A 13,045-nucleotide genomic window follows, 5' to 3' on the forward strand; every position below is an offset into this window, starting at 1 on the left:
TTTATTCTTTATCATTTTAGTCAATGCTTTCTGATACATTCATTCTTTTCGTATGTTCCCATAAGAGTCTAGTTTAGTCATTTTATGTTGAAAATAATCATGCTTTTGTTATGTCTATTGCTATATAAACTTCTATCATTTAGATTAAACTGCTGAGTATTGTTGGTTGGACTGGTTAGTTTAACATATTCATGATTACTTCTTGAGTTAATTAGTTATGTTATATTCTTTGTTCTTCTTCTAGGTATACCATGTCAAGCTCACGTGGCAAGAAAACTGTCGCTCCTGCTTCGAAAAAGTGGAAAGGGGCATCTTTCTCGGGCCCTACCATGAAAATTCACCACCCATATCTCCAATTTTCACCCAGCAATCAAGAGGAACTATTCAAAATCCTACGGGCCCGACCTTTAGGTGTGGCCCACTACATTGACTGGACAACGCTTGGACAAGTCCAGTTGGCTGACGATGTATGAGCACTCCTGAAAACCAATCCATGAGATCTCTTCTTTGCAATCATCGAGCCGACGTACCTTGAGCTCACACTTGAACTTTGCTCAACATTCCATGTTCAAGACGTCATGACCAACTTTGATGATCCTGGAACAGTCCAGTTCTGTTTTGGCAGTTTAGTCCGCCAATTGAGTGTACTAGATTTTGGTATAGCTTTGGTGTACACAGAGGAGTTCATGGATGAGAACGACCTCGACACTCTACGTCGCCACATCCACTACTCTCCCTCGAAGTGCTGGTACGCTTTGGTCCCCAGTTCAGGTACCTACGACCCGAACCGCTCCAAGGCATCGGCTCTCTCTCCTGCCTTGAGGTACCTACACCCCATCTTGCCACACACTTTGACAGGATGTCGAGAGAGCACCGGCTTCATCAACACTCACGACGCCTACTTTCTATAGAGCATGGCAAACGGGCATGTACTCGACCTCGCCTACTTTATTCCCCTCACCATTCGCCACCAGATGAAGCAGCATCGGAGGGGGGTCATCTCCATTGGCCTCTACGTGACTCGACTGCCACAACACTTCGGGCTCCTCAACGCAGCAGCCCAATCATCCTCCCTCACTCTGGCCAGATGTCCCCACAAGGCATCTCGAGCATCCTTAGTATGAGGATGATCGAGAAGTGCCGAGGAAACCCACCCTCCTCAGTATCGCCTCGCCCAATCACCCGAGGAGGGAGACCCTGAGGACATTACTGATGATGTCCCTCCACGTCATGAGGACCCACCGTCTCAGCCACCACTACCCTCTCGTCTAGTTTATGCGGCGGCTTCATACGCTGACATCTCTGAGCGCCTTACTCGATTCGAGCAACAGTGTTTTCAATGCTTTGATAACATTGATGCTACTTTACAACAGATTTATCAGCACTTCCACATCTCATCGCCACCCCCACTTCGCGAACCACCTAACGATGAAGATGTTTAAAAACTTTTATTTATTATTTTATGTTTTTATTTTTATTCTATTTTAAAACTACTTTTTATTTTTTCTTTAAGCTTATTTCTATTAGATTTTATATTTTATATTTTTGTTTTACAATTATCAATTTCGGCTATTCCATTACAAGTAATTATGCTTCCTTATATTTCCTAAAAAGTTCCTGATTCTGTCACAATTATAAAGAGCTCATCAGCTCATCATCAGATAGGAACTAAAAACTCCACTGGGAAAAGTTTTCCACGACTGCCATGTCCTGCTCGACCATGACCATAGCTACCACTAGATATAATATTGTTTTGGCGCAGGACTTATGGACTAATGAATCTTTAACACCACCGGAGTATCCTCCTCCACTCTCACGCTGATTATTCTCTATAACTCCAGTTCAAGGAATTCATTCATCATTCAGGAAGTTTCACTTCTCTCCCTATCTTATGATTATAAATCTATCTTCTTTGATATATCTACCTTTGTACATTGAAGGAAATGTACATCTTAAGTGTGGGGGGTCTTTTATATCAGAAAAATCCCTAAATTTTGTTTCATTCTCATGCGATCTTCTCATATCATTATTAGAATGAATTCCAATTAGTCTATAATGTTTATTGATATATCTTGAATTACAACATAGACATTTATGCATTGATTGTTTAAACTTTAAGACATTAGGGAATCAAGCATGATAAGTTGATTTTTGAAGAATTAAAAAGTTTTAGGTTGTTTCCCCAAGTTTAGGTATTATTTTGAGTTGGAAGTCACAAGTTTAAACATAAAAAAAGCCATAATTTTTGTGAGATATTGAGCCTTTAGAGCATTTATTATTTCTTTCATGCTCACTTTCATTATGAGTGCGTCTGTATTGAATTGTTATTCTAAAACTTGCTTGATTATGCATGTCAAGACCACACCATTTGATTTGATATGTCAAAATGATAAAGGCACTTAGGTTTAACCCACTTTCTCCATAAAAGCCTACCTTCACAATTAACCCTTAGTGAACCCCCTTGAGCCTAACAACCCATTCATTGATTTACCCTCAATATTAACCCATAACTCATTATTGTTGAAATCCTCTAAATTAATTTGATCCCTATTTTTGTCGAGATTTGAGTTGGAATATTTTCTTAGCTATGTTTTATTCTATTTTGTAATTTGACTTGTTTTAAAAAAAATAAAAAAAATACATGTATACATATTAGTAGTAGTGATCTTCTGAGCTAAAGAAGTTAAATTCCATATTCTGAGAAAAAACTTTGTTGTATGCAATTGATGACTAGTCATTTTTTTAGTTAGGCAATTTTTCAATTCAATCTCGATTCTAACCCTTTCTTTCATCTTGTGACCACACCCTCTAACCAAAGCCACGTTACAACCCTCTAAAGACCTTTTGATTGATTTTTCATCTCAATTTATAGTGGTGGAGATTTGATTTTCATGCAAGCCTATGGTAATGGCTTTTCATTATTGACTATTGAGTGCCTCATTTATTGTACTTAAACACCTCAAGTGATTTGAGTAAATATTTAATGAGGATGTGAAACTCTGTGATATTTTGAATCAAAGGTAATTACTTAGATGAGGGGAGACACCTATGTTTTCATAATAAAATGCTCAACTTGGAATGTTTGAAACTTTGATGTTCTTTCAGTTGAATTTTCAATGTAAGATTACCTATGGATTATTTTGAGATATTATCGATAGAAATTATAATTTGAGAAGAATTTATTTTGATTATAAGTTAAGGATTTTGCTTGAGGACAAGCAAATGCATAAGTGTGGGGGTATTTGATAAACCGTAATTTATACATGTTTCTATCCCATGCTGAGGACATTTTATGGATGATTTTTCCTTAAAATTGGTGATTTCAATGCTCCTAATACCTTAATTTCATGTTTTATACTTCGCTGAGCATAGGAGAGTGAAAGGAACCAGAAACGAGCCAAAAAGGGAGAAAATGGGCCAACGTACGAAATCAACATAGCCTGGACTTCCTCACACGGGTAGACCACACGGTTGTGTCCCTTTGGCAAGGTCAAAGCATGATTTACACTGGTAAATCACACGCCCGTGCCCATTTAACAGCCTTAAGCAATCGCACACGGGCGTGTCACGCGGGCGTGTCCCTGTCGAGCCCAAGTTTAGTCCAATTCAGAAATGGCCAATTTTGAGGGCTCTTAGGCATTCCAAAGCCTATAAATACACCCTAGAAGAGGAGAAGAGGGGGGACGAAGTGGAGGAAGCAAGGAATTGCTCAAGGAAAGCTGGTCAATCCATCTCAGAAGTAGGATTCACCATCAAGACTAAAGATCTCCCTTCAAATTCCCTTAGGAGTTTTTGGTTTTCTTATGTTTTGTTATTTTTATTCTTTTGAGATGTTTTCTTTCAATAGTATGAACTAAAACCCCTAAATACATAAGGGGGATGAAACTTAAGATGGATCTTGTTATTATTATCTGAATTGTATGATAAATATTTGGCTTGTTCTTAATTATGTGTTCTTAATTCTTCTTTTGATATTCTAGGATATTGATTCAAGTTAAGCTCTTATTCAGAGGAGGAATAGACCCTGTCTAAGAGTGAATTTGCCATAATTAAGCGGAGTTGGTTGCGCGCCTAGAGATAGGGTGACAACATTTTGCCGGATTAGGGTGAAACCTAATAAGGGGATCCATAGATCGAGTTAATGCAACCCTAGGGCGTCAATTAGAAAGAGATTTCAATTATTCAAACTAGGGCTAGACGTTGTTAGTCTCGAGAGAGATAATAATATAACTTAGGGATCTCTACGGAACAAGCTAAATGAGTAAATCGTCTGATTCAAAGTCAAATAACAAGTGAAGTCTAGGTGGATTTTTCCTTAGGTATTGTCTTAATCAATATTATTTTCCAAAAAGTATTTTCCCCAAATTTCTTTTCTGTGATTTCTTAGTTTAATTAACTAGTTAGATAAACAAAACCCTTTTATTTTTTTAGGCTAGATAATAAAAAGAAAGTTGATACTAGTACTTTTAGTTCTTTTGGGTTTGATAATCCGGTCTTACTAAAGCTATACCACTGTTCGATAGGTACACTTGCCTTCATCGTGATAATAGCTAGTTTCAAGAACGATTCATTATAAATATTTAAAACATGTCACGAATATCATGTATCGTTAGCTCAAGAGTTTTTGTGCACTAATGATTTGATATTTCAAATGTTTTGACTTTATTTTTAGTCACTTTTTATTTTTGAGTCACTTTTGACTTTGTTCTTGAGTCACATTTTGCGACACCTGTAATCATTATATCACACTGCTCATTCTTATTTCACTGTAATTTTTACAAAATCTCCATGATGTATCTACCTATCCCTCAATATGTATGGCCAAACGCCCAAATTTGTGCAATTCTTTGATCAAAGAAAAATAGTAAGTGCAAATTTATATTTTGGCTCAAGTTTTGTGTGAAGGTTCATCAAAAAGCATTTTCTGGCTAAAAAATAGGTACTAAGGATTGATGAATAAGGTTTACTTTTTAGCTTTGGGCTATGCCAAATAATGCCTTAGGTCATACCTAGGTATTTCAATATTCACAAATTTAATCAATCGAGTAACCACAATTTTAACCATTTATCATACATACTAGCATGCTCATTTCCCTATATTTTCTATGACATTTGATATATTCAATTGCTTAATGTAAATTTATAGTGTAATATATAGAACTTATTAGTCTAATAACTAAAAATTTAGAATCATTCATTATCATGCCAAATTTATAGTAAATACAATCAATCTATATACATGTCTCTAACCAATCACTTGTATTTCTACAAGCTCAAGCAAACTTTGACAATAAAAAAATTTCCTATGTTACCCCCACACTTTAGAGATTACATTGTCTCTAATGTGCAACCCTTAAATAGATAAGGAATGAAGTTACCTAATTGATTGTGACGTTGTCGTGGTCTTTTAGTAGGTGCTCCCTTCCATTTACCCCTACCCTCTGTTAGATAGCTTATAATGTTATCCATATTAGTATCCCTAAAATATTCTAAGTCACACTCTTCCACAAATCAAATTCATAATATGATGCATTATAAAATTCACTATTTCTTTTAGGGGGAGCGAGGACCTCCTTCCCTTGTACTGGTATGGTTTCCCAAAAAGACCGTATGTGATCTCATAAACTCTGGGTCCCTAAAAGATGCATAAAATTCTTATACTATCAAAACTATAGTGGGATCTTTAGGGGTTATGCAAAAGTGTTCCCACCTATGGCGTCGAACCAATAGCCAAATTTCCTTCTACAAAATCATAAATGGTTCAAACCCCTGTTCTTGTATAAATGTCTATCCTTGAAGTTCTAAAAGGAATTTCTTGACATTTGGGTTTGGAAAATTTGAGGGATTTGCAATCACTAATGGTTTGGTTTCATTAATTCTTTTAGATTTTCTAGTACGCATTCTCGATAATATTCTAACTAAAAGAATTAGGTCAGGATCAAGCAATATATTTCAAAATCACAAGAACAATGTAATGGAACAGTAAAACTCTAAGTTAGAACCCTTAACCTTGATTGAAAATTCATGATTCATCTCAAATATTGTTGCATGTTCCTCATTTGTGTGATGCTTTTGTCCCTACACAATACAAGAAAAAAAAGTGTAGCAAAATAAAAAGAATAAGAATAAGGGGATTTTGGGTTTGAATAGTTTAAGAGGTTTTAGAATTAGAAGGATATTAGAAATACGTTGAAAGTTTTTAAAATGTTAAAAGATGTGTATATTTAGGTTAAAAATTGGGTGAGATGAGAGTAAAAACTGAAACAAAGAGGAAGGAATTTTTAGAGGCTTATAGATCAAAAGAGGAAAGAATTTTTAGAATTGAAACAAAGTTGAATGACAGTAACAGAATATGAGCGTGAGTTCCTGAGACTCAATAAGTACGCTCGGGAGTGCGTGTCTACCGAAGCCATGATGTGTAAGAGGTTTGAGGATGGCCTTAATTAGGACATTCGAGTGTTCGTTGGCATTTTAGAGTTACAGGAGTTTGTAGCACTTTTGGAGAAAGCCTGTACAGCAAAAGAGCTGATTAAAGAGAAGAGGAAAGCGGCTTTTGAGTCACAGAATTTGAAGAAGAGGTAGATGGGGAAATCACATCAGTCCTCATCTAAGAGATCAAAGGAATTCTCTACTCGATCGAATGCCTCGGTGGGGTATTCGAAGAAAAACAAGAATCAACAGAATTCGACATCTAGAGCCCATACCACTTCGGTTGCTAGTGTTAGCAGTGCTCGGCCAAATCAGCCGGAGTGTCCGCAATGTGAGAGACGTCATTTTGGCGAGTATTGAGGAAACAAGAGGGTCTGCTTCAAGTGTGGGTCACTAGACCACTTCATTCATGATTGTCCTGAGATGCAAGAGAGAGAAAGGAAGCAAGAAGTGAAGGCAAGTAGTGCTCCATTGAGGGGTAGACCCCAAAAGAACCCCGAAAGTGGGGCTAGCAGAGGCACACCAAGAGACACCGCGTTGAGGTCTTAGGATAGGACGCTAGTAAGGAGCTATGCTATACGTGCCTGGGAAAAGTTAGAGTCTCCTGATGTGATCACGGGTACTTTTTCCATCCACGATATAACTGTTGTTGCCTTAATTGACCCGGGATCTACCCACTCTTATATTTGTATAGATTTGATATCCCGTATAAACATGATAGTAGAGTCCACTGGGTTTGTGATAAAAGTGTCTAACCCTTTAGGCAGGCATGTATTAGTTGACCAAGTGTGTAGAAATTGCCCTTTGAAAATTAGAGGCCATTGTTTTCCGGCTAACTTGCTGTTATTGGCGTTTAATGAGTTTGATGTAATCCTTGGGAAGGATTTGTTGACTGCTCATAGTGTTGTAGTGGACTGTGGGAAATAGATAATAGAGTTGAAATGTGAAGATGAAAGTGTTCTCTGGGTTGGACCAAGTGAGTCAGATAATCTGCCAATAGTAATATCGTCGTTAACTGTTGAGAAGTATTTGAGAAAAGGATCTGAGTCTTACCTAGCTTTTGTGTTAAATACTCAAGTGACTGAGTTGAAGATAGAATCAATACCAGTGGTTTGTGAGTTTACAGATATATTACAAGAGGAATTACCCGGATTACCCCCAGTAAGAGAAGCTGAGTTTGGAATTGAGTTAGTCATTGGAACGACACCTATCTCGATTACTCCATATAGGATGGCTCCAATAGAGTTAAAAGAGTTAAAGGCACAGTTACAAGAGCTTACAGATAAGGGCTTTGCAAGACCGAGTGTTTCCCTGTGGGGTGCTCTAGTACTTTTTGTTAAGAAGAAAGATGGGTCGATGAGGTTATGCATTGACTATAGACAACTGAACAAGATAATAGTAAAGAAAAAATATCCTTTACCAAGGATCGATGATTTGTTCGATCAGTTAAAAGGAGCCGCGGTATTATCCAAGATTGACCTGAGTTCGGGATACTACCCGTTAAGGGTTAAAGAGCAAGATGTGTCGAAGACTACATTTCAAACAAGATACGGGCATTATGAGTTCCTTGTCATGCCCTTTGGTCTGACTAATGCCCCGACAATGTTTATGGATTTAATGAACCTCATTTTCAAACTGTATCTGGATAAGTTCATCGTTGTCTTTATGGATGACATATTGATTTATTCACATAAAGACAACAAGCACACAGAGCATCTAAGAGTTGTGTTGCAAACCTTGAAAGACAAGCAGTTATACGCCAAATTCATAAGAGTGAATTTTGGCTTAAGGAGGTCGGATTCTTAGGACACATTGTGTCAGGTGACGAGATCTGAGTTGACCCAAATAAGATCTCGGCATTGTTTTGTGGAAACCGCCGAGGAATGTGACAGAAGTTTAAAGCTTTTTGGGTTTGGCCGGATACTATAGACGGTTTGTAAATGGAATTTCCATTATATCTACCCCAATGAAGAGACTGCTACAAAAAGATGTCAAGTTTGTTTGGACAGAAAAGTGTCAGCGGAGTTTTAAGAAATTAAAGACTTTGTTGATCGAAGCACCGATTTTAGTGCAACCAGAGTCGGGTAAGGAGTTCTGATTTATAGCAATGCCTCCTTAAATGGTTTGGGGTGTGTGGTTATGCAAGAAAGCAAGGTTATAGCCTATGCCTCGAGACAACTAAAGCCACATGAGAAAAACTACCCGACACACGATTTGGAGTTGGCCGCCATTGTGTTCGCGCTGAAGATTTGGAGACACTATTTGTATGGAGAGAAATGTCGCGTATTCACGGGCCATATGAGCTTAAAGTACTTGATGACTCAAACGGAGTTGAATTTTCAGCAACGTCAATGGTTAGAGCTGATAAAAGATTACGAACTGATGATAGATTACCATCCGGGAAAGTCAAACGTGGTTGTCGATGCTTTAAGTAGAAAATCCTTATTTGCATTGAGAGCTATGAATGACCACTTGGCTTTATCGGATAACAATTCAGTTTTAACAGATTTGAGGGCTAAACCAATGTTCCTACAAGAGATTTGTAAAGCTCAGAAGAACGACATTAAGTTGCAAGCCGAGAAAACTCAGTGCGAGTTGGGTATTGAGTTAGATTTTCACATTAATGCCGATGGATGTAAAATGTTTAAAGATAGAGTTTGTGTACCTAGAACGATGAGCTTATTCAATGGATTCTGAGAGAAGCACAGAGTGGTTGTTTTTCCGTCAATCCGGGTAGTGTGAAAATGTGCAACGACCTTAAGAAAATGTATTGGTGGTTGGGTATGAAAAGAGACATTTCTGAGTTTGTCTCCAAGTGCCTTACATGTCAGCAAGTAAAGGCTGAACATCAAGTACCTTCGAGTCTACTTCAGCCTATTATGGTCCCTGAGTGGAAATGGGATTGTATCACTATGGATTTTGTGACGGTTTGCCAGTAACCTCGAAAAAGAAAGATGCAGTATGGGTTGTTGTCGATCGGCTAACAAAGTCGGCTTATTTCATACCAGTACATACCAACTATTCAAATGAGAGACTAACTGACTTATATATTTCTGAGATTGTGAGGCTTCACGGAGTACCGTGGTCAACTGTTTTAGATTGAGACCTAAGGTTTACCTTGAGATTTTGGAAAAAGTTACAATAGGCTTTGGGAACCAAGTTGAGCTTTAGCACGGCATTTCACCCACAAATCGACGGGCAGTCGGAAAGAGTGATTCAGATTTTAGAAGACATGTTGAGGTGTTGTGTTCTCGAATTTCAGGGAAGTTGGGAAAAATACTTGCCATTGGTTGAATTCGCTTACAATAACAGTTATCAAACAAGTTTAAAGATGGCGCCTTATGAGGCTTTGTATGGGAAAAGGTTTTGGGTGCCTTTTTATTGGACTGAGTTGAGAGAAAAACAGATCCATGGGGTCGATTTAGTCAGAGAGACCGAAGAGAAAGTTAAAGTAATTCGTGACTACTTGAAGGCCGCCTCGGATAGACAAAAATCCTATGCAGATTCAAAATGAAAGGAAATTGAGTTTCAAGTCGGTGATAAGGCATTTTTGAAAGTTTTTTCGTAGAGTAAGTCCTCAGATTTGGAAAAAGAGACATGTTGAGTCCTCGTTTCATAGGACCTTATGAGGTTATCGAGAGAGTAGGGTCGATTGCCTACCGTTTGGCTTTTCCACCAGAGTTAGAAAAGATTCACGATGTGTTTCATGTGTCCATGTTACGTCGATATAGATCAGAACCTTCGCATGTGATTGAGCCAACAGAGGTTGAGGTTCATCCGGACATGACTTATGGAGAAGAACCGGTCAAGATCTTGGCTTGAGAAATCAAATAGTTGAGAAATAAGAGTATAGCACTCGTGAAGGTTTTGTGGCATAGACATGGAGTCGAGGAAGCCACATGGGAAACCGAGGAGACTATGAGAGACTATTGCCCGAATCTATTCACTGGTAAGATTTTCGGGGACGAAAATCCCTAAGGGGGAAATGTAACAGGCTGACTTGGGGCTTAGTCAGAATAGTGGTCTCGGGACCATAAATCCAGAGTTAAATAAATTATTTTATTATTATTTTAGGGTCATAGCATGTTAATATTAGTGTATGGAAAATTTGGTAAATTAATTTTAACTATGGCTTGCTCAATTACGAAAAAGGACTAAATCACATAAAAGGAAAAAGTTGTAAAATAGTGCCCAAATGTGTCAATTAGCTAGATGACTTAAATTGGGGGTCTTTAAAGGGAAAAATAAAACCTTAGGGAGTAGCTTGGCTGACCATGAGATGAATTTTAAACAAATAGTCAAAGTTTAGGTAAGTGATGTCATGATTTGGTGATAAAATAATGCCTAAGGCCTATCTAGCATTTTTCTTCTTCTCCATCTCTTTTCTCCACCAAAAATATCAACAAATATGGAGGTTTGAAAACTAAAAATTTGCAGCAACTTATTCTTCTCATAATGTAAGTGATCTTGATGGTTTTATTGATGATTTTTACATTTTTGGCATGCTTGTGTCATGGGCTTTCAAATGAGATGACTATTTTGCAAAATGGTAATAAGTCTAGGGTTTCACTATGTGAATGTTCATGTTATTTTCTGAAAATTTATGGAAGAATATGAGTCTTAGAAGAGTCCTAAACAACTTTTGTGAGAGGTGTTAGCATAAAAAAACCCAAAGGGACTATTTTGCATAAGTTGTGAACTAAGGGATAAATATGTGAAATAGTGAGATTTTGAAGTTTCTATAAGAGTAAAAAGGGGTCAGCTAGGCTTAAGATAGGAAGAAATTTGATAAAAATCGATTTTTGAGCCTAAGGGAAAAATGGTCATTTTACTAAGGATGTAAATTTTTAATTGCTTAATTGTGATTAGTGACTAAATGAGTGAATTTTACTATTATAGATCAAGAGTTGTCAAATCCAAACCTTGACCGGGGGAAAGCCAAGCAAACTGACTAGTTGTGTGCATTTTGTAATCCAGGGTAAGTTATATGTAAATAATACGACTATGTTATTGATATATGTGTTTGAATTGTCATTGAATCAATATAGCATGAATTGATTGATGATGATAATTGAGATAATAGAATTTGCGTTGGAACCTTAGGAAGTAGACCTGCCATTCATGCCGTAATAATTGGGTCACTTGTGTGTGCTAGTGTAAGACATGTCTGGGACATGCATCGGCCACATTATGGAAACTAGTGTAAGACCATGTCTGGGAAGGCCTCGAGATGTAAGCCAGTGTAAGACATGTCTGGGACATGCATCGGCTACAAAATGATAGTCAGTGTAAGACCATGTCTTGGACATGGAATCGACTTAAGATATGAGCTAGTGTAAGACCATGTCTAGGACATGGCATCGGCACCTTACCCATGTTCGAGGTTTAATGAATATCCGGTGATACTCTGAATGGTTAAACAGTGGATGTTTGAGTTAATGAGGAAAATATAATCGTGTTGTGAATGGTACAGGTACCTAATCAGTACTATGAGATATGAGCTTAATAGACATATTATATTATGTGACTTGTATGGTTGGTAATGAGTAAGATACATCTATACCTGTAACACCCCAAACTAGGGTAAAACGGTAATTTTGTAAATCGATGGTAAAACGGTAATTCTGTAAATCGAGGGTAAAATGGTAATTCTATAAATCGAGGGTAAAACAGTAATTTTGTAAATTGAGGGTGAAACGCTAATCCTATAAATTGAGGGTAAAATGGTAATTCTACAAATCGAGGGCATTTCAGTACTTTGGTAAACTAAAGTATTCTAAACAGGGATAACAATACGAGTAGGCCTAAAGCCTATTCTCGGCCCAAATGGGCCCACACGCTCGTGTGGCCCTTTTAGTCCAAATCTAGCCACAAATATGAGATTCACCTAGCCTAGTCCAATATTTACTACACAATCAAACAACTTATCCAATTGCGCCCGTAGGCCCATTAGGCCCACATGACCCCTTTCGGCCCATCGCGGCCCGAAGTAGCCATCCTACAGCTAGAGTAGCGAGAAAATACACACCTGATAGGAGACTGGAGTTAATCCACACTCCGAGCACTCTTAGCTGACGCCCAAACCAAACGAGCATGCCATACAGCGAAAGGGATCAGCCAAGAAAGGTACCTTTACTCTCCTCATGGTTCTCTCTATTTAAAGCCAGCTTCGCATCCACTCTTATGTTAGTTTCCCAATGTGAGATCCCTCCATCATCAGAGTTTAAATTCAACACCAACTCTTGCTGCCCCCTGTTAGCAAAATAAATGCTCTTTGCTTGCCATGAGTTTCGAACCCATGCCTACCCTCAGATGCTCCACATGTTACTTGTCACTAAGCCACAAGGCTTTTTGTGTCATATTTTATCCCCAATTAATTATAAGGTCTAAAGGCCAAAGTCCAGGTTCCCTTAAAAAAAAACCAAAATAAATTTTAAGAGCCAAGGCTTGAACTCAGGCTCCCATAACCTTAATCACACCACAACCACTAGACTACAAGCTTCCTTGTGTCATTTATTTAACACAATAATTTAAAAGCCCTCATCCAAGCATCAAGGTTTTTTTTTCTCTTAATACCAAAATTTTTGCTAAAGCCCAAGTTTGAACCCAAGATTTC

Source organism: Gossypium hirsutum, chromosome A03 (genome assembly GCF_007990345.1).
Source record: "Gossypium hirsutum isolate 1008001.06 chromosome A03, Gossypium_hirsutum_v2.1, whole genome shotgun sequence".
Classification (NCBI taxonomy): Eukaryota; Viridiplantae; Streptophyta; class Magnoliopsida; order Malvales; family Malvaceae; genus Gossypium; species Gossypium hirsutum.